General features: G+C 38.2%; 1 protein-coding gene across 3 annotated transcripts in view; it reads left to right on the top strand.

Annotated features, from left to right (window-relative positions):
- EEFSEC (eukaryotic elongation factor, selenocysteine-tRNA specific) overlaps window positions 1–26,777 on the top strand; it is a 180,281-nt gene that overhangs the window by 81,620 nt on the left and 71,884 nt on the right. The window lies entirely within an intron of this gene.

The raw sequence follows: 26,777 nt of genomic DNA, 5'->3' as shown, positions 1-26,777 counted from the left end.
CTATGTTGATGAGACCAATGTGCAACTTGAAACAATTTGGCAGTATGTTGATCTCTGCTTGGGAAAGGTATAAGAGACCTGGTAGATGTCAAGTTGATCATGGAATAAACCCCCTAAGCATGCAATGTTTCAGATGAGAATGGAGTTACTTTAGGAGAGTTGTTTGTATATGTGTGTGAGGGAGGAAGGGCCAAGGATGGTGGTACAGCATCTTGCCTGAAATACACCTGGCTCTGCCAGTATTGTGAAACTTGTTCTGACATTGCAGTCTGCAGCTGGGGTTGTTGGTAAGTGATGTATAGGATTTTCTGGTCAGGTAGTTAATAGACCTTCTGTCTCCAGTTGTCTAGAATCTGTTTTCAGAGGATTCAAAAAGTCCTTTCTGTGGGACTGCTCTCCATTTCCATGTATATATAACTGTCTATTGGACCATCTAACATGCCCGTTGTCCCTTGGCAAATGTATAGACTGGGCCCACTCTGCTGCTGCTCCTAGGTCATCAAGGAAGAAACCTAACTGAATTTGTTTAATGGGTTTTCCCTCACTCAAGGGAGAGATTGAACTTGTTGTCCAGGGAAATGAGTAAGTGTCATTTTCTTGGGACTGGGGACACCACAATCCAACATTAGATTGAAACCATGTTAGTTATCAACTGTTGGGCACTGTTACAAGAGCTGCAAGCTTCTATCAAAGTGCCTTCAATTTAAACTTCATAGTAACTAGAAAGCAAAAGATATCTGTTTTCTGTTTGCAAAGCTTGTTTGCTTAAGTATTACTGCTGCCAGTTCATTAGCTTTTTAAAAAATTTTTTTTTGCTTTCCAAATGTTATTTTTTGATCTGCTTTTTATTTATCAGGTAGAATTGTTCTCCATATAATTCAATTGAGAGCAGACCCACATGCATGTACACATAACATTTGAGCAGAAACCCTATTTAAATGGTTAAATGGTAATTGGAAAGGTAACCTATATGCTAAATGTATCTTTCACAGTACATTCTTGCTGTGGCTGTAACATTAATATAAATGAGTTTGGTAGGGCAATGAGCTACTATCACGTTTTTAATATGTAAAGCTCAACTGCTAAAGGCATTGGCAACATTTCAGTAACCAGAATAAGGGAAGAGAATGTCACTTTTGTTCTTCCTTGATCATCCATATAGAAATCTTCATTTGATCATGCTGTTAAAAATCAAAGCAATACAGACAGCATTTTGCTTGGTTGACCTTTGATCCTCCATAGTGTAAAGCTCTTCTCACATCTGGGAATTGGTGAAAAGTATATCATCCAAATGCTGAGGTTCCTACTTGCTCAGACAGAGCTATTAAGATGAATTTTAATATTTGACCATAAGAGGGGGGCAAATATACTTTATTCTTTCTTGTGATTGCTAGGTAAATTTGCATGAAAACTAACTTTGTTTCCAAAGTCTCCTCCAGCTCATCACATGAATGTCATCTTCTGTCTGTGACACTGACATGTATTGTCAGAATAATATGCAAGATTAATATATTCACCTCAGCATTCTTGTAACAATACTGTATTAATAATTATTAGTACTCCTTATGATGTAAAGAAAGAAGCAGCAATACTCGAGTGCCTGTGTTTAGAATACCCATTGGCATAATATGCAAACTTGCCCAGATAACACAGAGATAAGCATTATATAAAATGCCTAGATAGAGATTTTCCATTACAACTGACCAAAATTGAAATTACAAACGCCCAAGCTCTTCACAGTCACAACAAGTAGCACAGAAACATATACCACAAAAGAAAGTTAGATTTTCTTTCTTACCCCCAATGAAAGGGATGTCACAGGAATAAATGCCTAACACTTTATATGGCCAACTAGCCTTTATCCAGGACAAATATGTAAGTTACTTTATTTTGTAATATCAATTTAGTGAATTTTGCAGACTTGGTAGTAGCCCCGCCTTTGATTTTATATTTATATTTAATGATGGACCAAAGTGGGCCCATTTTTAGAATCTGGGTCCACCTGATTTTTTTATATCTTCTGAATACACGATATGCAATAGATAATGAAAGAGAATGGTATAAGAGATGACCTTTCTGCTTGCTGGGCACGCATGGTGAAAATCAACAACAGGAACAAATTATCTCTTTGAAAACGAAGATCCTGTTTACAAGCAGATGTCAGGAGTACTTATTTTTCAATGGGGAAGACAGATACAGAAAAATGAAATAGAAATGGGATGGTCTCTAAACAAATTTTTCACAAGGCATTGGGACCTCTAATTTTTTTACTGTGGTGCCTGATATTTGTTTAACTATGTCTAGGGCCCAATTTCACGGTCATAGGATTTTTAAAATTGTAAATTTCATAATTTCAGCTATTTAAACATGACATTTTATGGTGGTGTAATTGTAGGGGTCCTGACCCAAAAAGGAATTGTGGGTGGGTCGCAAGGTTATTGTGGGGGGGGTTGCGGTACTGCTACCCTTACTTCTGCACTACTGCTGGTGACAGCGCTGCTTTCAGAGCTGAGCAGCTGGAGAGTGGCAGCTGCTGGCTGGGAGCCCAACTCTGAAGGTAGAACCACTGCCTGCAGCAGTGCAGAAGTAAGGATGGCATGGTATGGTATTGCCACCCTTACTTCTGCGCTGCTGCCTGCATTGCTGGGCACTCAGTCAGCAGCCACCACTCTCTGGCCACTCAGCTCTCTAGGCAGCAGAGCAGAAGTAAGGGTGGCATGGTATGGTATTGCCACCCGTACTTCTGTGCTGCTGCTGGTGAGGCACCGCCTTCAGAGATGGTGCCTGGCAACAGCTGCCATTCTGTGGCCATCCAGATTCTGAGGGTAGTGCAGAAGTAAGGGTGGCAATACTGCAAATACCCTAAAATAACCTTGTGACCCCCTCTGAAACTCCCTTTTGGGTCAGGACCCCCAATCTGAGAAATGCTGGTCTCCTCTGTGAAATCCTGTACAGTAAGGGTACAAGCACACAAAAGACCAGATTTCACGATCCATGATGTGTTTTTCATGGCTGTGAATTTGGTAGGGCTCTAACTATGTCTCTGCTGGCTCTTCACTCTAGTAGTTGTGGTTTTTTGATGTTCTTTTGAGAGCCCAATGAGTTGTGTGTGTGATATACCTGGTGTAATGAGCAACAGTGGAAGTGGATTTTTGTACTGATGTACGATATGTGCTTAGTACATGAGACAACAACAGATTACTTAAGTAGTAATATGGGGAAAAAAAAAAGATACTGTTACAAATCAATCAAATTTTATTCTATGAAGCTCTCAGTAGACAGTAAGGAGAGTGTTTTTTCCAGTTGAGATTGGTCCTTATAGAGAGTAGCAGTCAATATATTAAAGTCTTTAGAACACAGGGAATCTGCAAATATACCACAACCACTTAAAATGAAACCATAGGAATGAGGAGTGTAAAGGAAAATAGAAAGAAGATTGTATTTTACCAGGACCAGAAGAAATGACCAGCTGTGCTTGTGAAACAACACTCCTGTCACAAGGCAACACTAGAGACTTTAATGTAAATGGATTGGAGTCTATGAGTTTTGTAAAACAAAAATTTCCTGTGACTATCCTGGAGTATGGCACAGAACAGTGCCAGGGAGAAGAAACCTTAAAGAGAACCATGTGCCTTCAGATGCGTCAGAATGTGTATCTCATGTCTTTCCTCCCTTTAGTGCTCTGTTCTTGTCTGTGGAGGTGCCAGTGATTTTGTTCGTATACAAAAATTTAAGTTGGCCTGGGGTCTCACACTAACATGCCATTCCAGGGTTGTCAAAAACTGCTCCGTACCAGAAACTGTTGATAGGATTCCAAACGTCCCATTAGTACCCTATTCTATTTTTGGTATTAAGTTACTTTTAGAAGGAAATGAATTTGCTGAGGAGATGAGGACTTCTGATCGTGCTGAGGTAGCAGCAGATAAACCCAGACAAATAAATTGAATATAAAATACTTTCCTGATGCCAGACCACAGACTTTTTAGTAATATACTGTGCTAAATACCAGGGTGTTGGATGCCAGTAGAAACACTAAGAGAAGGGCAAAGTACATGTTGGTTTTTAATTCATTTTTTTAAAAGAAGAGAAAAGCCCATTCAGAAGTGAGTAAAAAGGAAAAAAGAGAAGTGAGGTTTTTTGGAGGGGGTTCAGGTTATGTTGCTATTAACACTTAATTCGCACACATGCTGTCTCTTTCTCTTTCTTCCAGTCCATACCATAAAACATCCAGGATGTGCATTATGTCTGATATAACATTGCTTTTAGAACTACAGTGTTAAAATCCTGTGGCATTTTGCGTATTTATCTGCTCTGTCTTAATATTGGGTTATTGCTTTTTGGTTTTGTTTTTCAAAATCATGCTCCCTTACAGCCTAGATTCTTTCTGCTCCAATCTGCAGTGAAGTTTTAACCTCCTATTTGATGTCATTCCAGTGGCTGTGATGTCACGGACATCTGCTTTTTAACTTCAGTGAAGGACTAGATAGACTCTGACAGAGAATACATTTGTGCCCTAGAAGTAATAAGTCAAAAGTGTGCATGATGCATTAAAGCATGCATGTTTATTTTTGTGAATTTTTTTGTATTTGTGAAAATTACATTAAAGATTATTAAATTTGTTTGTGTGATTATATTTTAAGGTTTTCGCTGATGTAAAAATTTGTTTAAATCCAAAATTAGATTATAATGGAAATTTTCTCCAAGTGAAACTTTGCATAAATGTATTTCTGAACCCACTTGATCTGAGAACATTTTCACTCATGAATATTTTAGGGACATGTCCCATTTAAGAGAAATAACGCAGATTAGTTTCTTTGGATTTTATGCACAACTAGCAACGTCTTGTGAATCTCTTTGCAGAATTTATATTATTTCATATTTTATTTAAATTATTTCACCTGTTTATAAAAAACACAAGCAATTATCTATCATGACAAGTGGATTATAAAATCTTTATGGATTTTTGTAAGAAATGGTGTAGAAAATTACAATCCAATGCCTTTGTATATGTGCCAGAAGGTAAAATATACATTTTATGTAATGTTACTTATAAGAGGTTTTATGTATTTTACTTTCAAAAGAGCTTTTCTCTCAAATCTGTAATGAGTTTTATGCTTATTTTGTGATAAGAAAGGGAGAACGTTAAGGTCTGGATCAGATGCTGTTTAATCTTAGTTATCCCCCACCCCCAACAAAAACCCAACTCCTCTTGGTCCCCAGGGGGACCTGTGCCAAGGAAACCACTCTTTTAAGACTTTTGCAGCCCGATGTAGAAGTCATTCATGATGCTTGTTGAATAAGGATCCCTCATATCTTAACAATTCCTGCATAGATGATTCAGTATGAGAGTGTTCTTGTGTGTGCGTGTGTCCTCAAAGATGATCATGGGGAGTGTGTTTTCAGAGTACACAGATGTAAGGTGCAGAAAGGCTTAAAATGTATGGTCAGAATTTACCAACTTAGGTGCATAAAATTAGTCTCCTTAAATGAAAGTGGCCTGATTTTGAGAGCTGCTGATTGCCCCATTCAAGTCACTGGCAGTCGTGAGAGCTCAGCATCTTGACAATCAAGCCACTTCTATTTAATGCCTAACTTCAGGCATCAAAGTTAGAAAATTTTGGTCTGTATTATATTGAAGTTCTGTTTCTTACTTATACTGTAAAAATAGTTCACAAACCTTCCTTTTCAGGTTTGTGAAAGCACCTAAAGCAAAGTTTGGGTCAGAGGCTTCTCCCTTATTATATTTATGGGCACATTAAATGTATTTCTTGTGTAGTACTTTTTCTTTGGAAATACTATCTAGTTTGAGTTTCTAGCACTCTGATAATGATCAGAAATCTGTGGGAATGAAAAATATATTGCACTGCTGGAGAAGACAAATATTAGGACTTCTGAGCCCCGAAAGCAATTTGTATGACTTTGTCTTCAATAAATATAGTTAAGTTGTAGTTTTCATGAAGCAGAGAGCTTGAGAAAAATGGCCAAAGCTGAACTCAGTGTTGGCAGGTGTTGAGTAAAGTACCCTCCATCAAACCCTGCCAGTGCACTACAATATGGATCTGTGGCTCCTATTGTTGTTCCAGTCATATTGCCATTTGCACTCAATTGTGGGGTGATTCTGTGAATTAAATTGAGCCAGTAAGATACCAGTTACTTAAGCCAGATTTCAACCAGCTTTCCAAGTACGGTCCATTTACCCACTATTCTTCCCTAAACTTCCTCAAATACCTCCCTTTTAAAACTGTTTCTCTGTTGCTTCAACTCTTCAACCCTTTTTTGACAGTTATTAGACCACACACTCGGTGTATTAAGTTGTTTTACTTTGTGAAACTCACTTAGAAAAATGTGGAAGATTTAAAAAAAAAGTTTGACGTGTTCCAAAAACTATTAATGTTTTGAGCCCTTGTCAATTATTTCTAATGTTAAAAGTCAGCAGATGGAGCCAAAGACTTGTAGAAACAAGGCTTGTGCTGAATGTGTACTATACCACAAAAATCATTAGGTTAGCTGAGAGAATTTGTGCTGAAATTCTTAAGAGCCAGGAAATTCAAATATAATGCTAAGCTCCATTATGGCATTCTTAATCGAAAGGTGCAGAATGACTTTTTCACCACTTGATGTATTGAAGACCCCCAGCAAAACTGAGAGTAACAAAGCTTGAGCTTAAACTCTGAATTTTTTTTACCTTATGGGTTCAAGTTAGAACATCAAAAAAATGAAACATACACTGGTTTTATATCTGTCTGGTTCATTTTTTTTGTAGTGCTGATCACCATGATATCAGAAAAGAATGTTCTTTTATGACCAGTCTGTAGTTATGCTAAGGTAAGAGCAATAGGATCCCATTCTTCAGGGATGCAATTTGAATATCACAGCTACCACCCCATTTACATTGTTCACAATTGCTCAAGTATATTAGTGGGGTGTTGCATCTTCCTCTGAAGCATCAGGTATTGGCCTTTGCCTTAGGCAGCATGCCAGACATAATGGTTTAATTGAGTTTTGCAAATCCTATGTTTTGGCTAAATGTGTTAACATCTTTTGGGTTATCTGACAGTGATAAATGTTTTTAAAAGGATAAAATATAAAGGGTTTATTTCCGAACTGTGTATTGTTTATGCTAGTTTAATAAAATAAAAAAAAACCCTGAAGGCAGTAAGTGGTATCTACATTTTTCAGGAAGAAAAACAGGTATCAACTCTTGTTTGCATTCCCTTTGGATGTAATATTTGATGACTGTGTGAACAGAACATGGAACATCCAGTCACACACAACTGTCTTTTGCCTTTGAGTGAGATTGGAGAATAACTGTAAGGTGACTAACAGCAGCTATTTTAGTTAATTAAACTCTTGACAAAGTTGTATTAATTCTCCCTCCCCAGTTCAACTCATTAAGTCCTGTGAGGAAAACAGTATATACGCTAGTTCCTTTTCTTCCATACTTTTATCTGTCTTTTAATCCTGATGGGGCTTGAAGTTAGATCTCCTTATTTTTATGAGCAGCTGACTACTTAGGCAGGCTGTGGAGACATGGCTTTCTGGCCAAATCAAAAGTCATTCTTAATTGTCTGTTTATCTAACGCTTAGTCTGCACTTACAATTTTTGACAGTGTAGCTATGCCAGCAAAACCCTTCGTTTAGACGCAACTGTACTAGCTAAAAAATGCTTTCGAAGGTATAGTTGGTTTGGCGAGTAAAGTAAGCTATACTGGCGAGAGCACTTCTGTGCTTGTATGACTTTGGCACACTACGGCTTTTGCTGGTATAGAAGTTTCACCAAAAATTAGTTCTCTAATCAACTGTGCTACGCCAGCAAAAGTTCCTCGTGCAGACCTGGCCTAAGTCTTGATTTAAAAATATATATAATATTTTTTTTTGAGTGAACCATATTCACTCTTGACTTCTTTGTGAGTGTCTCCATTAATATAATACTTCTTCCCAAATGACATTGCCAAGTCCCCTATATTAACACTGTTCCTCATTTCAAGCCATGCAAGTGTACCCAGATATTACTGTGATTATATAAATGCCTTAATAGTAATACTTCTCAAACTCTAGTTGGGATATTCAGTGGTCTTGCTACTGCATGTAAAGGCTACTTTTGGATGGACAGTCTGTCTTCAGAATTGGTTTGCACTGAGATAAGCCCCACTATCAAAGACTAGAGCAAATGCTATTTTGGTTGTTGAGAAGAGAACTGTTTCAACTAAGGAGGAAAAGTTCAGAGATATGATGGCTGCTGCAGGTGGGATCTGTTATATGTAGCTACCATAAGAGAGAGACACTAATAATTCAGTAGTTCTGTAGTGTTGCAAGCTTTCAATTGCTTGCTGTTGCCTTTTGTCATTGCTATCTTTTTTTTTTTTAAGGCACTTTCTGATATTATGTTTCCTTCAGTGTAATTGTCAGACTGAGCAAAGCTAGTTGGGTGTCTTTAGTATTGTACCTCATCTTACATAGATATGCCTGCCTTTGTAGAATGTTTGTTGTGCCAGACATTTTTTCTGAATAATTTTCATAAAACAAGGTACATAAAATTATAACACATGTAATGTATCAAAGGACAAATGATGATGCATTTTGCATCATTTTTCAAGTACGTAAACCAGATCAATTTATACGCAAAGGGAGAGGAGCTGTTTAGGATTGTAATAGCTATTGACAATGGGAGAAAACTGAAAAACTTCTTGGCAATTAGTTCTTTTTGATCATGGAATGAATTAATGATCATGGAATGATTAATGAGTGTAAAAGGTATGGTGGAAGCTCCATCACTTTTATCCAGGGTAGTTTTAAACATCCAAGGGATTAGAAAGTGTACTGAGTAAGGAACAGTTCTGCATTGGTTAGGTGATGGATGTCCTGAGGCCTGGATTCAGCCTACGTGATATATTTTAGTGGCCTACATGGCATATTTGGATTCTGCATAATCTTAGCTTTCATTGAAAAAAAGAGAAGTCACTGGTTGTGAAGCTATAACTGATGTGATGTTGTAGGTCTGAGTCTGCAGACAGCTTGAAGCAATGTTTCTGGGAGATGTCAGGTTTCCCTCCCACAATCTCTTTGGAATGTTAACAAAGAAGCCTAATTATGATACTTGAAATGTCAATGTTAGCAATTTCAATCCTAATCATTGAATACTGCAAAAGGGAATGGTTGTGAAGCCTACTGGATGGGGAAAGTTGAGAACTGCTGCAAGGAAATACAAAGGGAAGAATAGAGGAGGTATTGGTAGGGAAAGGAGAGAAACAAATGGCAAAAAAAAATATTCTTGTTATAACAAGGGACGGAATGTTAGAATCTACATAAACCGACTTTAAAATTCTACCTAATACTGCCACTCCTACCTATTGTTCCTTGTCATGCTTGGTGTTGCTCTCCACGGTGTCAGTGTTCTCAACTTCATCCACGCATTGTCATACTTCCACACAATGATCTTCATGACTTCTTCAAGGTAGCCCCTGAACAATAGTATGATCTCCCTGAGTCTATTTACACATCCCTACCTTGTCTGCCTATAAGTCCCTCTTAAAGGCCCACTTCTGTTGTTATTCTGTTATTTATTCTGTTAAAGACCCACTTCTGCTACTTATAATGAATCAAGTTGATTTGTATGCACATTTTATCTAAATTGCCTACTGTTTTCCCCCTTTTTCCAGGTCTCTTTCTTCTGCTTCGGCCTCAGAACTCCTTGGAGTAGGGGCCATCCTTAAGCATTTGGAAAGTGCCTAGCACATAGTGGTTACTATTGTGCACAACACTCCCCCCCCCCTCATATTTTGGCCATATTCCACTCTTGATCTTTTTGCAGATCTCTCTCTGCCCTCAGTGAGAGTTCTGCTGTGAAGTATGGAGTCCTAAATGAATACCTTGGTCCACCAATCATAATTCAAAATGGAATTTGACTCCTACTTCAGAATGAGGCGGTGTAATAGGTGTTTTCCATCTCTGATTTGTTTTGATTCTATGATACATTGTATTCTCTGGTCAGTTTAATCCTAAATACCCTCTGTCCATCATTGTAACATGAAAAAGTGGGAAGAAGGATTTTATTTCAATTTAAAACATTTAGTTTATATTGGAAAACAGGACTGATTCTGTTTTAAATAAGAAAGCAACATGCTGTCTTGCACAGAACATTGAGTATACTGAAGCAAGTGGGCCACAGCTCTGATTTGTTTGAATCTTGGTCAGATTGAGGCTTTAAAAATTAAATCAACAGGATTACAAAAAAAGATGAGGATGGAAGAATTTGTTCTTCTGATGACTGTTTAGAGATTTAAGCAAGTAGAGGATGTGTTAAGATACTAGTGTAAAGCTACACATCTAGCATTTGTATGTTGCTCCTGTAATGGGCAGAATGTACATGCTGTGCAACATATCATGAACTATTTATTTTACACTCAAACTAATTTCTAAGTTTTTAAGGACCCCTCCCTACCCACTGTATGATACAACTTTGGATGCAATGAAGTCACAACTCACTGGAGGGGGAGAGGATGGAGGGACAGGGAGAGGGATGACCATTTTAGTGGATTAATCAGAAAAGCCTATGCAAACAACTGAGGGGATTTTTTCTTCCAAGCAAGTCAATACAGTTACACAGCCTGACATTGTTAGGTGAACCTTTATGATCTCATAGGCTACTGTAGGTTTTTGTGTGTTAGACCACTCTCAGTAAAGGTGTGGGCACTGTCTACACAAATTCATAGCAGCTGTCACAGTTTAACTGTGGTGCAGTTTGGTCAAGACCCCCTGAACTTTTTATTTTGGGATAATCCAGTCTAGTGTGATCAGTGTATGCATCTCCAGCTTTTAGGTCCGTTAATTACGTGGCAAGTGTTGGGTCGGTTGGTGTCAGGCTGTATAAAACAAACACAGAAGAGACAACAACTGGGGAAGTGAAGTGTTTATCGCTGGGTATATGAAAGCCATCATTTTAAACAGTTCCCTTCCTACCTTTAGACGTCCCTGGGAGAACTCTAGTGGCTTTCTTTTTGTCTGTTATGTAAACCTGGCAGAATAAAAACATTTCACAAAAATAATTCAGCTAAAAAATGTCTGGTTCAGCTTTGCTATAGTTTCTAAAAGAGCCAACAGTACTAGTAAACTATGTGCAATTGTAACTTATTGATAGGGGCAATAACTACGTACCGTGGGTTGTTTCAGAGGACAGAAAACCTGTCTAGTTTTTTTTCTAATCCTTTAGTGTAAAAAAGAAATAATTTTCTCCCGGGGCTTTTCCATAGCTTCATTCATTCTAACTCATGTTTGTAATGACATTTTGAGAGATTGTCAGTTTGGGGGATGCGGAACCAAAGCAAAAGGTCTTTGAGTCAGGGGAAGAAATCTTGTGAGTTTATGAATTTCCCCCTCTTTAGTTCTCTATCATCTATGGGAAAGGTAAAAATGTAGAATTATGTTCCAGCTTTCATACATTTTGGTGCCTTTATTTTAGTCTTCCAGTGACAGAAAGTGCTGGGGAGTTGTAAGTAGTTTATTTCATCTTCTTTGAAGAAAAAGTTCAATTTATAATCCCAGATCAGACCTTTCCTATAACTCATGCAACTCATCCTGTTAACTGTTTTAATATATGGCACCACTATTTCATTAAACAACATCCAGCAATAATTAGTTCAGCAACGATGCCTCGGAACAAAAGCCCTTGATTTTGTTTAACTTTATAAGTTGGTCTCTTTTGATCTGCAAGAGCACATCTGGGGCCTTTAAGAAAGCAGAAAGAAAAATATTAAACGTTTACTAAAGCTGCTGTTGAAGGTTTTCAAAGCACAGTAACCCTTTGGTACCAGGATGTAACTCGCAGGCAAAAAAGTGTGAATTTGTTGTATTTCGTAAGATATCACATCCTGCCTCCCCATGGTAAATGCTGTTTTTGTTAGCAGATGAATATTACATTTTCACTTTCAGCTCTTTCCAGCGTTTTTATAGATTGCAGCTTATTATTTCTTCTTTACCCAGAATGTGTTGCTTTCTTCCCCTCCCCCATGTGCGTGCAATCATGCAAAATTACTAGTGTAAGCCTGACTATTTTTTCCACCAGGTGTGTATGCGTTTGTAAATTGTTTTTGTTGCTATGTCAAACTTTGTTCCAGTACTTCTGTGCACTTTCTACAGTTAAGTATTTGCAGTGATGGTAGGGGATAAATTCATGTGTTCTTTACTCCATGCTCTGCTGCCTAGATTTTAAAGATGGCTAATTTACACCATCTGCATTATATGATCTCCTAATCGTGAACATCACTACTTACTCAGATGAAAAATTTTCTTTCCAATCCAATTCTTCAAAGTTTGCCACTTGAAAAAAAATCACTCAGAAGCAAAAGGAAGGAAGATTTTGTGTACCAATTGTTTTTACTTCCATAAACTAGCAGTGTTTATTGCACAAAGTATACATTTCCATAAATAGTTCTTGATGCCTTTTTCCAGTACTTTAAGTTAGCAAAGACCTAGCATTTGGTTTAGCTGGAATTAGCAGAAAGAACATAACAGATGTAACACTGTATCATTTGATATATATTGATGTCTACCTATGTGCATAGTAATTTATATTGTATTTGATGCTGCATCGTACTATAATGTGTAGTATTTATATTTTCAGTATTTTGTTAAATTGCATACAAATTGCTACTGATAAATGTTAACATTTGTCACAGCTACAGAAGCCAACCTGATTGCTCTGTAATTATTCAGAATTTTTTTCTTTTTATGTATATAAAGCTTTTAATAACAAGTTTATTTTAAAGAAAGAATAGAGGAATTTGGCCCAGGAAGAAGAAATGAGCACAAGAACCTTGTCCTGTCAAAATAGAAGTGAAAAGACCTGAAAACATTATTTTTCATTATAGGTTTTATTTTTAAATGCAGCTTTATGTTCCCTCTGTGTTTGTTTTTCCTTGGTGAGCCTTTAACTCCAAGGTTATGACCTAATAATGACCTCCTCTCTCCACTCTCAATTGGGTCTGACCTACTCCATTAAGTAAAAAGAAATAACCTAATAGAAGGGTAACCAGATCACTGCTACCACACCAAGGAAACAGGCAGGCTTTGGGATGCTCTTCTTTAATCTCTCTATCCACACAGCCCTCATTTTAATTTGCAAAATTGAACCCAGATCGAGAGCAGTAAAGCCTGAATATGGTAAATATTCATGCCTCAGTGATCTAGAGTGGCTCCATTACATTTCAGAGATTGGGAGAATTACCTTTTGGATTATGTATATTCATGGGCTGATTTTTATTTGAGATATAATATTACTCACGTTGGGCTACATGTCACATATCCTACCTAAACCATCTTTTTTACAAAGCTCCAAATGTTGCTTCCACATAAAAGTTTTACCTCTTTAGCTTGTAGTTTCTCCCTTTGATTCTTTTCAAAAACTGGTAGTAAACGAAAATCTTCTTTAAGGAGGAAAGAGGAAAAAATCCATGTTGAAGAGTTCTTCTTTATAAACCTTTCAACCCTGTGTTTACTGTGATATATTCTTTTGTACATCACTTTGAAGTCTTCAGATGAAAGTCCTGTTACTGTTCCAAAACTATAGCAAGTTGAAAAAGAGGAATTCTGTTTATTTCATTTGAAGAACAAAATTCCACAGTCATTGTTTTCTACTCATCCATTCTGCATTGGCTTTGTTGTTTTGGGAGGGCATTTTGAAATATGTGCTTGAAAACCAATTTTGATAAATTGAGGTTTAATTGATATTAAATGTTAAGTTTATTTATAATACAGCTCTAATAAATACAGAGTACGAGGTACTCTCCATATTGATCACTCATTAAATACAGTGGATTTATAGACATTACTTTAAAAAATACTTATCTCAGCTGCTTTTACTGATGTTGTAGATTATCAAAACAAAGCATTCTGTTACAAAGAAATTATAGTGATGAAAGTAGCACTGCTTATATTTAAGGTTGCCTGACATTTTCTATTATAAGACTCTGGGCTGAAATTTTCTGTGCTGGGTGTATGTGTCAGAGTGAATTTTTTTCACCTGAAATGGTTTAGCTGTTCAATAACAATTTAAGGGAAAATGTTTAATCCATTTAAAAAAGCATTCTTACAATCATTTAGTTGAGAAATTCTAGTGCTTCTGTGCTTTAGAACAGTGATGAGGAATTTGACAGATGGGGAAGATCTTACTGTCAGGGATGTACCTTTTGCTGTCCCCATGAAAATCTGCCTAAATTTGGCCAACCCACAAGGCTCTGAAAAATCTCACTTCACATGTGATCAGTAGAGAGTTAAAGTTTGAGAGAGAAATTCTACAAAGATTCTGTCTGTACTGAGTATGCACCTCCCTTCCCAACTTCTGTGTACTGATCAGACTGTGCACACCCTGTCCCCACAGAGCAATGGTACAGGCTTCAGCATGGGTCTGCTAGACGTTGCTTTGTCACCAGGCACCAGAACTAAGAGCAGGGACACTTACTCTCCTATGTTCTCAGGGCCTCCCCTGCAGATGCCCAGGCAACATGGAGAAGGAAGAGAAGGAAACAGAGGATGTGAGGAAAAGAGAATGCAGGGGATGAGTAGGAACTGGGGAGGGAAGAGGGTACAGAAGCAGGATTTAGAAGATGGGGACGTGGATAAGAGCAAGAGAGGGATGAGAGGCTGGAGCAGTGGGAGAGGGCAGAAGCCAGGTTGGGGAGCAGAGGGGCAGGAGTCAGGTGGGGAGGATGCCAGCAGGAGATGGGGAGGGGAAGATAGGAGCAGAACGGGCAAAGGAAGAAGAATCTGTAACCATTAGAACATGCTTACCTATAGAACTTGGAATGGAATTCATTATTCCTAGGTGTCAGCATTCAGTTGCTGTCTAACAAATAGTTTTGACACCCACTGGCAAAGTATTTGTTTCCATCCCTCTTTAGTGGCAGGTCCACATAGAAGATAACATCCTTCTACTGCTAACAGTTACTCTTAGCTCAAGTGGTAGAGTACTATGCTGTTGGATCTAAAGATCCGAACCCTGCTGATGACCTATGTGGGTGGTCAGTACAGTTCCATAGGTTGGGTTTTTTTTCCAATTGGTTTTAAAAAAAAAAAAGTAGGAAATTAGATTTTTTTTTTTTTTAAAAAAAGAGTTGGAACATATATAATGAATGAGGGGATTGGTGGAAGAGAAAGGATGACCTCAGGACTGAGGCAGTTGAATACTTGTCTGGAGAACTGGAGTCTCCAGTTGGGCAAGACAATTTGGTTTAACTGAATGTTCCTCATTTTATGGGTATCCATTCAGAGACATCTAGGATCTCATTTGCAGAAGTGCTGAGCATTCTCAACTGCAGCTGAGGTCAGTGGGAGCTCTGCTGTGAACATTTAAAATGGTATGTACTCTGAAAATCAGGCTTTAGGCTTCTCAGATGGGGAGCCCAATATTAATTGATACTTTTGACAATTTTGCCTGTACTCTCTGTGCCTCAGTTCCCCATGTATAAAATGGGGATAGTATCACCTCACTTCACAGGGGTGTTGGGAAGGCTAATTCATTAGAGATTGTAAAGAACTAAGTATAATAAGAACATTCTAGAAAAGCCCATGAGAAAATTAATAATTCAGTATCGGGTTTTGAATGATGTGCAGTAAATAATGAATGGGTCCACACATTGATTACTGATGATTAAAATAAATATTTGGTAGCTGCCCATTCAGTGAGCACCATCCATCCGGTGTACTGAAGGAGGCAGGGGTTCTGCTGGAAAATGATGTGATTGTGTAATTAAAGACTGTATCATAATGTCTGCACAGAATGGGTGAATTAAAGTTGCCTGGGCAACTGTAATTCTGGCATTTTCTAGTTTTTGAGTGTTTGACTTTGCAACCTGAATGTTTTTTATGTAGTTTTTATGAAATACCTCTCTACCTTGATATAATGCAACCTGATATAACACATATTTGGATATAACACGGTAAAGCAGTGCTCTGGGGAGGCAGGGCTGCGCACTCCGGTGGATCAAAGCAAGTTCAATATAACGCGGTTTCACCTGTAACACGGTATGATTTTTTGGCTTCCAAGGACAGCATTATATCAAGGTAGAGGTGTATGTATTTATACTTGTGTAGCACTGTATGTACAATGATATGGTGTGTATGAATACACCATATGCAGACATTAAACAGAAACTACACCTTTAAAGCAGAGCAGCTAAAGTGAGATCAGTGACATGCCTTTAGCTTATTGGACAGCTGGCTTTTTTTTTTTAAAAAAGATGATTCTGTGCTGGTGATAAGGGAATTTTAGCTAACTCCTTTAATGCTGTGTGGTCTGTCAGCTGTTTTATCCCGCTGTTGCAATGTGGGCTGTCAGGATCTGAAACATCTGATCAAAAGAGGGGAATTCCCTAAAAGATTTTATGGTATAGGATTACACTGACAGCACTGCAATGATAATGTGACACTACCGAACGCTAGAAACTCTTCCCTTCTTATTTCTGCCCATTTACCTGTAATTCATGAGAGACAGACAACATTTTATCCACAATTATATTTTCTATGCCACTCCACACACATGGTAGCTGGAAACAAAGTAAGTGTTATCGAGGCACATCAGCACAATCATAACCTCTCCAATGTGTAGTAGGTCCCATCTGCCATTTTGCCCTTGATTATCTGAGAAGAGATGGCCTTCTCTGATCTAGGTTCTGGGGAAAGAGGTTATATCACATGGTGGTTGTATTATAAATAGTCTTACCAACTCTTGTGATTTTATTGCAAGTTGTGTACTTTTCTTAAATCGCTAATCAGGTGAATTGTGTGGTTGTAAGAATCTCACCTTTTGGGAGGGGCCATTGTTTTGTTTCTTTTTTGAAAATGTGAACCTGAAAAGCTCAAAAATGGAAGGTAAATAAAAACCCAATTTTCATTTTTTTAAAAATAGCTCACATTTTTAAGCCAGCTTAATGATTTTTTGGGTGGCCTGACTGACTCACCCATGAATTTATGCTCCAGGTGTCCCTTGATGCCTTCAACCAGAAACTGTTTGTCTTTGTTGCTAAATGGCATCATCATATGTGGATCTGTAGAAATTTTCTCTTGATATCCATAAATTATCACCTCTACTCCCAAAGTAGAGAAACTTGGATATCTTAGGTTTAGAGAAGGATTTAGGAAACAATCTGGTTAAAGGTAGGTACAGTTCTGGATTTGGTTAAGTGATCCAGAGTTTAAATTAGATGCAGTATTTAAGATTAGACAAGAGTTCACAGGAAAATAGGAATTACTAGATCACACAAGTGGTTCATCTAGTCTGGCAATCTGTGTCCACTAGTGACCCATTCCACGTGCTTCAGAGGAAGGCTATAGAGACTACACAATGGAAAGTTATGAAATAACCTGCCCAAAAGGGAAATTTTATCCTAATTCCTGTCAGTTAGTGGTTGGTTTATGCCCTAAAGCATGAGTATTTACATTCGTTATAAAATGTTAAACCCATAATGGTGGATGTTTTCCTATCTTTTAATTGTCAGATCATTTTTAACCTTTTAAACTCTTGTCAGTGAGTTCAACAGGTTAAATATGCATTGTGTGGGTTTTTAAATTTCCCTTTTCACATTACTTTTGAGAAAGTTATCTACATTTAGTCTAGTTTTTGCTATTTATGTTGAATATTCAGCATTTACAGTGGGGTCATGAATGCTGCTCCTGCTACAGAGCTTGTGATGAGGTCTGACATCAGGTTGATGGCAGTAGCTTTTCCCTGCCTCCGCCCTACTTGGAGTGGTGGTGGCAGAGGGCCCCTCCTCTTCCAAAGAGGCAATGGTAGTGGGGTCCTCTGGGACTTACCCTAACAACTGGCATGGATGTGCTTGGATGAAGGGTCTTCATGCATTCCTCTCCTCCATCCACACATGTAATCCTCTGCAGGGATGGTGTTGTCAGTGTCCCACACAGCAGGGATTCTTGGTTTAAACACCCATTGAGATGCATAGTGAAATTTTCACTTCTCAAGGATATTGTTTCAAGTTGTCTATAGATTCAGGCAGACATTGTTTCTTGTCACATTTTCAAGCTTTTTCTTCATCACCATGAGGACTATGAATTTAGGGCCAGATTTTTAAAGGTCTCTAGAACCCTAACTCCCATGGAGTTAAGTGCCAAAATATCTTCAAAAATCTCCCCCTCCCCTCATTTAAAAAACAAAACAAAACTCAGATTTGCATGTAAACCGATAGCTCCAGGAGTTGCTGCTGTTCTAGGCACGGGTCTTTAGTGCCTGTTCCTTACTCCACCCTTGGTTGGAGCCCAGGGCGTTAAATTGGTATCTTCTTTCTGTAGTTTTTAACTCTTATACATAGGAACTTTAGGTATTTTTATAACCCAGCGATTTTTATCTGATGTATTAGTATTTATTATTTACTGTATCTTCTGTGGTTCCACCAGTGTTACAGGAGGGTTGGGTTGCTATATCTGTAGTATCAGTAAGATGCAGTCACAGCACTGGGAGGTAGCAGGATGCTGTGGTTCTTATCTAGAGAAGCTAAGAGCTATGACATATGGAATGCTGATAACTTAATGAAAGTTGGATAAATAAAGGAAAAGAAGCTCTGACATATCAGGGGAAAAAGTCATTAGTGGATTTATTTTTTTTATCCTGTTTCCTATTAGTCTCTAGTTAAACTGCTTTGAGAATCTTAGTGGGCTTTTCCTTTGGTCTTTAAATAACAGGTTCTTTTCTTATATTGAACACATTTATTTATCTTAAGGGCTGAACAGTTTGGGTGCTTTTAATGTTTCTCTGCCTTGAGTTTTTTATTTATATGTTAATACATGGGTTTCCTCCAATCCCCCTTTTAACCCTCTTTATAAACCTGTATATAACACTTTAGGAATGTTAATAGGATAATCTAAATTTAAAAAAAATAATAAAACCCCATTCTTTGTAAGGGATGTAAAATTTCAATACATGTGTGTTAATTTACAAAGTGAGAGATATAATCAGTCCCTCTGTGTCACCATTTAGAAACAAAATGTGAATGACCTTGTGAGCTAAGTTTGTAGTAACAATTATAATGGTATCCAAGTTAACCATGTTTACAGATATTGTTTGCATGCAGCAAAGGCTAACTTTAAAGTTACACCCAATATTGTTCCTTTTCTTGATGTTTCTACAGATCTAGAATTCCAAGGGAGACTATTAAAATAACTTTCCACTTATTGGACCTATTGAACTGTCCTTTTCCTGCAACTTCTCTTCTCTCTGATTTTGTCATGAAGATCATGAGGCTTAAGTTTCTTAAAAACATATCATGCTTTTTGTAAAGGTTTAAAGTTGAGAATAGAAAAAAACAAATAAAATCCCAAACAAATTCCATTGATTTTGCAAAAAATTGGCTGCAATTTATGATTCAAAGTTCTATTGCTCAGGACTTTAAAACCACTGGAAGCTGGATAAAATACTCCAAAATGTATGATGCAATCTCCTTTGTCGAAAGGTCGACTGGAAGCTCTAATAGATCTTTTCCTTTCATAATTTCTGTGGTAATAAAGCCCAGCACAATATGTAAAAGTCTAGAGCTATATTATAATTTCTGGAGATCCCTTATGTAGGGAAACTGAATATATGTTAGGAAAACAAAATCCCAATCTTAAGTGCTTGTCAGGTCCTTTCCAGTGTTTTCCAGGTTTGTATTTTAAGAGCCAGATGAAACAGAGAAATGAGATTTAGCCACTCACTGCAGTCTCTGAACAAAACAATGTTAGAGTATTTTTAAGCTACAGAAAAATGTCTCTGTTAGTCCAGGTCAGAGTGAGATGCCATCTCTTGGCGGCAATGACTGGGGACCAGTGCTTTAAGGTACACCTTAATGGCCAGATCAGTAGACCAAGAACTCTTTACTCAGGCATCCTTCAGGGCTCTGTCCTGGCTCCAGTACTTTTTAATCTATACACTGTAGATATACCAGCAATGGAGTCAAGGAAATCCATGTATGCAGATGATATTGTCCTAGCTGTTCGGCATACAAGCTTCCATACCATCAGCTGCAACCTAACCTGGGATCTAGCACAATGGCTGATTATTTCCAGTGTTGGAAACTTAGGCCTAATCCAAAAAAACCCCATGCTAACTGCTTTCCATCTAAACAACAAAATGTCTAATATCAAACTCGATGTGCAGTTCTGTGGTGAGAGCATCAGCAAAAAAGCTAATCCAGAGTATCTTGGCCTTAACCCTGGACTGCAGTTTGACCTCTTGACAATACCTTAAGAACACCTGTGATAAGGTCAGGTCTTGTGTCACGGTTTTTAGAAGATTGGCTGAAACATCATGGGGCTTTCTTACGAATCACATCTTGCTTTCTTAATCATGTCAATGCAAATACGAGAATCCCACTGCACCATGACCTGCAGAACCCACCAAAGACAAGATTAAAATCCTGCAACCCTCTATGGAACCGTATCAAGATCCTTACACCCAACTTTGATGCTGAGACTCAATGGAGAATCACATGGAACACTTTGACTGCTCAAAACAAGCAGCTCATTGTTGATCCTATTAAGGAACCACGGGTTTTGGTTTATGTCAGAAAGACTGGTGCAGATTGAATTGCATTAGGACATCTCATGGGAGATGTGGACAAATCCTCTCTAAATGGAAAATGAGGCAAACACCTGTATACGACTGTGATCTTCAGGCACAAACCATAGAGCACATCATATCTGAATGTCCCATTCATTCTTTTGCTGGTGGCTTGAAGGACATTCATCAGCTCACTGTTGTGACAATGTGCTGGCTATCAAATTTAGATATAAATTTGTAATTGTTGCTGCCTACCTAAGCTATATGGAAGAAGAGTGAGATGGAACAAAATACTTTATTGATATTTATGCTCAGCCCAGGCAACAGGAAAGTAATGATTTAAAGCTCCTTTGCCTTGTTACTTGATCCAGGTCAACTTACTGATTCAGTTTTCTCCCAGTTTCTTTATCTGACCTTTAGAATGAGATGTAATTCTAGTTCTCCTCATCACCAAACAGAAACCATTTTTTGCGAGAAACCATTCCCCATGCGCTCTGTCCTTGCACTGTTGGAGCCCAGCTGACAGAGAGAGATGCTGTGCTCAGTTAAGGTTCTCCCCTTTATGATCCATTTACTGTGTACCCTCATACCAACAAGAAGAGAACTTTAGGAGGTAAAGGTACGGACACAGTTTTAGGTGTGCGATATCATTGACTTAACTGTTGGCCTCAGGTACACAAATAAGAACCTTGTATGTGAGACTAGATAAATGGAGAAAATGTAAGGGTAAGTACCGAGCACACGGAGGAGTGTGGTGGCTTAAACCACCTACCAGACTACTCTACATACCTGGTCTATCAATGTGAGATGATAACTTTCTAATAAAATAATATTTCCATTATAGCACAGAAACCGGAGAAGAGGACAAGCAGCAAATGGATTAATGGGAGCCATACTGTTAAAACTTCTGGGAACAGTTTGAAAATTACTCAATTGTATATAGTCTAATGCAGGGATTCTCAAACATAGTTGTAGCAATTACAGCAATTGCTTAAATTGAAAAGTATCAGTAAGTATTTAATGTATTTTTAGCTTTTTAATCTAATGTAACATTTGGAAATAGAGAGGAGGAGCCAGGGCTGTATGACTAGCCAGTTCACTGCAGACCAGAATTTGAGAACTGGTGATCCAATGGAAAATAATTGGAAAATATTATATACATCCCATAAAACAAAAATTACAAAAACCTCTTTCTTCTGCTTCTTGTAATGAAATACTTATTTTTCTGAATGTCAGGCATTTTATGCCTAAGCATTTAAGTTTATTTGTGGTGTTTGTATAATATATAGAGTATGTGTGTTAATACGTATTGTGATAGACCCAGGCCAATTGGGTACAACAAAGTAGTAGAAGGCAGATATACTGGCCACTGCATTAGCAGTTTTCTGTTCCCTGACTGACCAGAGCAGGGGCTGCCCCAGGCTAATGAGAACACCTGACTTCAGTTAACCTGCAAAGAGTCAAGTGAGGCCATTAAGATAATGTGAACACCTGACTCTAATTAAGGCTCTTTTTGATACTATAAAAGGGCTCACTCCAGTCAGGCTGAAGAGAGGCAGGGAGCCAGAGGAGAGGAAGTGAGACTGAAGGGCTGGTTAATGAAGACACTCTCAAGCCCTAAGGTAAGGGTGAAGAAGAGAGAAGCTGGAGAGCTATGGGGAAGTGGCCCAGGGAAATGTAGCAACTCTGGCAGTGAAAGGTTGGCTGTCAGCTGCTGCTGCCATTAGGGTCCCTGGTCCGGAACCCGGAGTAGAGGGTGGACCCGGGTTCCCCGCAACCTGCCACTACAGAAACACATCCTAGGAGGGGAAGTCAGGCCCTGTTAGGACAGGAGGCTAAACTGTTGTGAAATAAGCCCCTAAGGACAACGCAGACTGTGGGAGTTCTCTCACCAACCTCCTTGCTGGCTTATGATGAAAGGGGCTCAGTAGACTGTAATCCTGGCCCTAGAGAGAGAAGGGCTACGTGGAGGGTTGCAGTGAGCCCTGAGGCTAGAATAAACCTCCTAGAAGCGCGGGACCCACAGGGACAAGGTTGGAGCTTTGTCACAATATATATATCTAATCTAAAGTTAATATAGTTTACGTACACAGAGGCAAATTGTAATTTTTCCCACTCCTGCAATTTTTATTCTGTATTTTTTCTGTACTATTTGGAATCCCCTGCAAGATGCTTCTGATGATTAACTTGTAAGAGTTTTACAAAGACTGAAAAAAATATACAAAAAGTCCTAGTCAATGTTCTCTTAAATGCTTAAATTTTTTTTTTTAAAAATGGGATATTTAAAATCTGAATGTTCTTCATAAAACAATGAAGATTCTAATATATTGTGACTTCAGTGCATAAATTTATGCAGTTATGATTCTCTTTTACAAGCTTCAGTTGTTATTTTTGTGTCGAGGAACACAGGAAATGAAAGAGATAGAAGAATACCAGGTGAGCTCTCTTAAGTCCATTCTCTCTGTCCACTGCTGTAAAAGACAGTGAGCCTTCTAGATGTGCTGCCACATGAGAGATTGAAGGACTTTTTCTTTCCAAGGTGGTATGAATTGGTAACATGAGGTGCTATTTTCAAATTCTGTGATGTGGACTCGTTGCTCTGAACTTACATCTTCAAAAACCATTTTGTGTTTTAACTGACGGTAACTGTATACATTGCTGCCCATCTTTCCCGCCATTACTTGTCCTCGGCATTTGTGCTGTAAATAGGATTGTGGTGGAAACAAGAGGGAGATGGTGGGTAAGGGAAAAAGGAGGGTACAGATAGCAACCAGGAATGATGGGGGATAGGTGAAAACTTATCAAGGGTAGAAGTGAAGGATATAGAAGATAATTGCTAGGTCTTCTCCTGTTAGCCCAGCTAGATAGATAACATTGTCTGGGGTGCTTGGCTGAAGGGATACTATGCACATGACTTGTGCAAAAAATGTTTGAAAGCAAAATAGTGGGTAGAGCTTAGCATGGGCTTTGATATCACTACTTACAGTGTTTCCAGCAAACAGCAGTTAAGGTCATTAGCCTTTTTAATGAAGGGGTTTCTCACTTACATTTATACTCTGATCTCTCTTCCCTGTCACATCCTATGTAGTACAGTGAAACACACAGGCATAGATATGATATTTGATTTGAAAAGGGCTGCAACAATGACGTTTCCTACTCTGAAAAGGGCTGTTACTTTTGTTTTTGATTAGAAGCCAGGCATCCAGTGCGCCCAAACAATATTAATCTTCGTGCAGCTTGCAAATGGCCTTTCTGTGTATGAATATGTCTCCAACCAAGGGTGAGATGATACATAATTTAGGTGGTTCCCAATAGCTTGTCTGCTATATTTTTTTCTGTTTTTGCTTTGTTTAAAAGGGAATAGTATCCTAATACTTCTTTTTTTCATTCATGACTGAGCTATTTTAAGAGGATTCTTATTTCCCAGCAGCTGAAGATTTTGGCCAAACAAAATTAGGGCCGTAGGACTTGCATCTTTTCCATTATTTTGGTCTGAGTTTCCACAGTTCCCCTTTTCCTCTATGTGAGTCATTCTTCCTTCTCCTCTGCAATGCCCCCAGCCCTCTTTACTCTACTCAGCACTTTCCAATAGAAGTAAGCAATTAATAAGGACACCATACAAGATTAGCTGCCAGTCTAAAATTGAGATTGAAACCCTGCTTAGAAGGATTGGGTTGCTCAGTTCACTTTGCTAACTGATGAGGTCTTGGTGTGATGGGGAATTGTTTCTATTTTCCTGTTGGTTTTGAAAAATCTCCTCTTAGCATTGCCTGTTTACTCAACTGAAAAAAAAAAGTGACTTTTTTTGTTGTTGTATGGAGCAGTATATATGACCCATAAGAATGATTGCTTCTGATAGTGGCTAGACAGATACTTTGTATAGATTTCAAATGTAGGAATGGATTCTTGGTGTCACTGCATAGTCTGGTACGCTGTCTGGAAGATTTTTGCTGTTTGAGTGGTTTTATGGAAGTAGCTTTCACCTGTTGCACTCTTGCAATACAGACCGTTAGACTCATTTGCAGAAGTGACCTCTCTTTTAGGCACTTTGGAGTTTGTGCTAAGTACTAGACATGAAATGAAATCTGCTGAACATTGTCTGAGTATCCACTCCTGCCAGTCAATCTTAGAACCAGGAAAAAAAAAGCTATCTCTGAGACATAGGTGGCAGTGGTTCAGTGACTCATTAGCAGTGGAGGACATCGGTATAAAGGCATATAGTGTCCTCTAACAGACGTTTTGGAGCATGAGCTTTCGTGGGTGAATACCCACTTTGTTGGATGCATGCGTCCGATGAAGTGGGTATTCACCCACGAAAGCTCATGCTCCAAAACGTCTGTTAGCCTATAAGGTGCCACAGGATTCTTTGCTGCTTTTACAGATCCAGACTAACACGGCTACCCCTCTGATACTAGTGTCCTCTAATAATTTCAGGGAAAACCCTCAGTGAGTGGGATAGCCCCTTTGTGTGTGAATGTCAGTGAGTACGATGGCGTTATCAGCTGAGTAAAGGGGAACACCCCCAGCGGTAGATGACTTGAAATATGTTTTCAATAAAACTAACTCCACTGTTTATTTCTCAGAAATGTTTCTAGGGATATCTTCTTTAATGTGAGCGCTAAAGCTGTAGACTCAAGAAACTCTTAGCTGCAGCGTTTAATCTGGAATTTCCAGCACCTTTTTGCATTAAACTCTTGGAGTGAGCATCTTCATATATTTGTTGAAGAAACATTTATTTCCAAATACACCTCTACCCCTATATAACGCTGTCCTCGGGAGCCAAAAAGCTTACCGCGTTATAGGTGAAACAGTATTATATCGAACTTGTTTTGACCCACCAGAGTGCACAGCCCTCCCCCCCGCCCAGCACTCTTTTATCGTGTTATATCCAAATTCGTATTATATCGGGGTAGAGATGCATAGTCAAATCTTTGTCTCACTGCCTTCTTTTGTGGCTTTTCGTTGTGGATTTGGGGAAAACTTGAACAATGTTAAAAATACTAAATATGATATATTAATATGCATATATATGTGTGTGTTAATATAAAAGTAAAATATACCATAATCAAGTATGGAAATTTGAGGACCTTAGAGAGATGGTATTGTGAAGTGCTTGGTTCATGGGATGGAATCAGAACAAGTGAATGGTTTTCCAAACGCTAATAAGGTCCATAGTAACTTGTGTTCCATTTTGGATTCTGCCATTGGCCTGTCATGACCTTCGACAAATCATGTAACCTCTCTGTGCCGCAGTTTCCCCAGCTGTCAAATCGATGTAATAATACTTCACACAGGCTGTGAAGAATGATGAACCTTTACTAAAGTGGGTGTGCGCACGCTCACAAAAACTTGGATAGAAGATAATATGATTGCTGCTATTATAATTTATTTACTACATGACTAAATCCGGTTAGAGAGTTTGGATGTGGATATTCTATAATTAAGTTGAGAGTGATTCCAGTTAAATTTCAGAGGTTATTTAAAGGGTCCTGTCTTCAGGTGCTAACCATATGTGTTAATATAAGATTCTCATGCAAACTGCCTTACCTGCACAGCATTCTAGAGCAGTCCATGTGCATGTTAGAATAAATGTTAATATTTAAAACTAGAGCTATGGCTTATTTTAATTGTTTTGCAGTTAGTCCGGTTGAATGTATATTTTTATTTCAAACTGATTTGGGGCTTTGTACACTGGTATGCATGAATGTGTGCATTAATATTTATTATTAGATAAATGCAGACAATTGCCTGGCAGTGTGCTTTTATTGTTTGTATTGTTCTGGAACCTTCTGCGACCTCACTGTTCGACTCTGTGCAAATACATATTAAGAGAGGGCCCCTGCCCCCGAATAGTTTACAATCTGATTTAATATGATACAATAAATGAGTGCATGAAACAAGAGGTGGGTAAGGGAAAAAGATGGTATTGAAAATAATTTTATGTAGTTACATAGGTGGCTGTTATTCATCTTGATGATATCTTAGATTATCACTTTCTTATAATAAATGGAAATAGAATAGCTGATTTTTCATCTGACTTATGCATTACCAAATTTTCATTGGTTTGCTGATTTCTGGTAGCCATTTCTGCAGAGTTGGCACACATATAGATAGTCCGAGCATTGATGATTTTACATTCTAGAAGATGAAAATAAAACTCTTTGGGAGAATCATATCAGGGTTCCTTTTAGATAATTTTGTGAATATATTCTTAATTTGATTGTTTTCCATTTTTTAA

Source organism: Chelonoidis abingdonii, chromosome 17 (assembly GCF_003597395.2).
Source record: "Chelonoidis abingdonii isolate Lonesome George chromosome 17, CheloAbing_2.0, whole genome shotgun sequence".
NCBI classification, from domain to species: Eukaryota; Metazoa; Chordata; order Testudines; family Testudinidae; genus Chelonoidis; species Chelonoidis abingdonii.
This window is presented reverse-complemented; position numbering and strand designations above follow the sequence as displayed.